Source organism: Marmota monax, unplaced genomic scaffold (genome assembly GCF_021218885.2).
Source record: "Marmota monax isolate L192 unplaced genomic scaffold, Marmota_monax_Labrador192_F-V1.1 WCK01_AAM20220418_F8-fsc00927, whole genome shotgun sequence".
Taxonomy (NCBI): domain Eukaryota; kingdom Metazoa; phylum Chordata; class Mammalia; order Rodentia; family Sciuridae; genus Marmota; species Marmota monax.
In genome coordinates this window covers 1-3,246 of record NW_026692191.1, presented here as the reverse complement: position 1 = coordinate 3,246, position 3,246 = coordinate 1, and the positions used below count along the sequence as shown (strand labels likewise).

Here is a 3,246-nt window from a genome sequence, read left to right as displayed (position 1 = left end):
TTAGTTCTTCATTTACTTTTTATTTCACCTATTTGAAAGAAATTTATTTATATATTCTTTCAAAAAATATGGAATACTCACCTTTGGCAAGCTCTGTGCCTGGTGTGTGGGGGATTCAAGATGAGAACAAGTGATGTCCTTGTCCCTGTGAATTTTTTATCTTTTGGGGTGGGATAAGCATTTTTCAAGAACTCACTTAAATCTGCATAATGCTGTTGTGGCTGAGTCAGAGGAAGAGGCTGGCAGGGGACAGGAGGGCGGCTCAGGAGCTGTTAAGGCAGGGGCAGTGGCAGAGCGGTCTGCCAGTGCCCTGTGGATGTGAATCACTGCCACACAAGCACCAGGGGCAGAGCAGTTGATCGGCCAGTTAGGCGCTAGCGCCCAGGATGAGGCCTCTGCAGGGCGCTCCTGGCCTGTCAGCTTCTGCTGTGCTGCTGCTGCTGCTGCCCAAGGCCCAGGCAGAGGAGCACCAACACATGTTCCCAGCAGAGGCTCCATCTGGTAGTCTCTAACTTTGGCCACTTCTGACCTTAAAGTCTCCAGTTTCCCAGTCTAAGGCCTGGCCCCAAAACAATCTCTTGCATTTGGTCTAAAGTTGATCGGTGGTTTAATTGCATTTTCACATCCAAGATTGGATGTTATGGACTCTAAGAGTGGCTTTCACTTAGGACTGGATGGTTTTCAGAATGGTGGACTGGAGCAAGGCAGGAAAGTCAGTTTCAAGATACAGAAGAAGTTGTCTTATAGATCAATACTGTTGGGCCCTTCCAAAATCCCCTGGAAACATATAAGTACTTTTCACTTCTAATCTGTGTGGGGTCAAAAAAAGTAACAGTTATTACCATGAAGCTCTAGGAGAAACACTTCAAGGAGTTGAAATGGAATTTAGTGGTCTGGATATTAAATTTAAAGATGATGTGATGCCAGCCAGTTACTGTGAAATTGATTTAGATAAAAAAAAGAGAGATGCCTTTGTTTATGCTATCAAAATTCACTACTGGTACCAGATGTACATAGTTGATTTACCAATATGGGGTATTGTTGGTGAAGCAGAAGAAAATGTAGAAGTTTGTTATCTTTGGACCTACAAAAAGCTTGAAATAGATTTTAATGGAAATTTAATTGTTGGAGGAAAGGTGAAACTGTTCCCAATACCAAAATACAGATGTCATATTTGGTAAAATGGAAAAAGTCAGATGTAAAATTTGAAGAACGATTTCACAAATATCTTGATCCATCCTTTTTTCAACAGAGGATTCATTGGTTTTTAATTTTCAACTCCTTCACGGATGGTGATCTTCTTGATAGGCTTAGTTTCAATGTTTTTAATGAGAACTTAAGGAAAGATTATGTCTGGTTCAGTAATGAAGAAGAAATGGCTGACATAGATAGAGACTTAGGAGATGGATATGGATAGAAACAGGTGTATGGAGATGTATTTAGACCATCAAGACACCAGCTAATATTTTCCTCTCTCATTGGTTCTGGATTTCAGATATTTGCTGTGTTTCTCATTGTTATTATTATTGCAATGATAGAAGATTTATATATTTTTCTATGCTGCTACGTCACCAGTGAATGATTATTTTGGAGGAAGTCTGTATGCTAGACAAGGAGAAAGGAGATAGATAAAACAGATGTTCACTGGGGCATTCCTTATCCCAGCTTTGGTGTGTTGCAGGCCTTCATCAATTGTATAGCCATTTATTACCATGCTTCAAGAGCCATTCCTTTTGGAACAAAAATCTAAATCTTATTGGTATAATACTTGGCTGAAATTTGTCAGGTCAGCCCAACTTCCTTTGTTGTGCCAATGCTGTGCCTCGTCCTATACTGGAGAAAAAATATTTTATGTAGTCTGCAGTTATTCTTTGCCTGGGATGAATTTTACCTTTTGGCTCTATCTTTATTGAAATGTATTTCATCTTCACATCTATTATGTCTATGGCTTCATGATGCTGGTTCTGGCCATCCTTTGCATTGTTACCATCTATGTGATATTGTGTGCACCTACTTCTTGCTAAATGGGATTATAGGTGGCAGTGGACAAGTTTTCTCTCTGCTGAATCAACTTCAATCCCTGTTACACATATTCCTTTTACTAATATTTTTTTTTTTTGAAACAAAGATGTATGGCTTACTTCAAACATCATTTTACTTTGGATATATGGTGGTATTTAGCACAGCCTTGGGGTAATGTGTGGAGCAGTTGTTTACATGGGAACAAGGGCCTTTGTCCAAAAGAAAAAAAAAAGTCTATACTAATGTGAAAATTGACTAGAGACGCAAGAAAACCTGGAACTTTGGATCAATTTCTCTTTTATATGGGTAGAAGTCAGTGCTGTTTTTATCTAAACACTGAAAGGAACTGAGAAAGGGAAATGGCCTTCCTGATAATAGGTGGCTCATCCATGATCTCCACAAGTCAACAAAAGCACTGCTAATAGAATGAAAACCTCAGGCAGGACCACATGGTGGTCATATCAAAAACTATGTGGAGACTGACTCTGAGGCAACAGAAATTACTGAGCCAACCTTTTTCTTACCAGGCATTACCTACCCCAGGTTTGCCCAGAACAAGGGGAAATGGCCATTTAGCGAGCAACCTCTTTACCAACATGGACTGTGACTCTCCAGTAATCTTCCCACCCCTGAGACAAAAGTAGTTTAGATGCTCAATCACCAAGCTGCCTCACTCTTGTCCCTGTCCTGACTCACAACTTGGAGTCATTGAATAGAAGACAGAATCTTCTAAGGGTCACTGCTCCATGTTTCTTTCTGAAATGCTTCTGTGTGGCGATGGAGCCACCAGAAATCTAGGTAAACTGACTCTGACCACAGGTGACAGCCTGGCGAGCTTCAATTGGTGGACATTAGTATTAGAGTCTGTAAACAAGTCAGGATGGCACCTGGCATTTTGCCAGAGAAATGTTAGAGTCCGTAAACAAGTCCGGATGGCACCTGGCAAAATGCCAGAGGGAGTGGTTTGTGAAGTAACGCCAGCAAGCCATTAAGTGTGGAGATCCCTTATTGGTTGACTGCTGTATCTAGTTTATGTTAATTAGATAAGCTGTGTGGAATGTATAAATACTGCTCCTGTCCTACAATAAACAGCTCCTACTCCTGCTGTATCAATCTACACAAGTTGCTAGTCACCCCCCCCCCCAGGTTATTTTGCTGTAGCCATACTCTGGCATATGCCCAGCCAGCTGGGCTGTGGCACATTAGCATCATGATCTTGTTTCT

The 3,246-nt window shown here is 41.0% G+C and overlaps 1 pseudogene; it reads left to right on the top strand.

The window, feature by feature from the left end:
• The first annotated feature begins 386 nt into the window (after window positions 1-386).
• On the top strand, window positions 387-2,281 carry LOC124077606 (transmembrane 9 superfamily member 3-like; annotated as a pseudogene).
• Window positions 2,282-3,246: the final 965 nt, after the last annotated feature.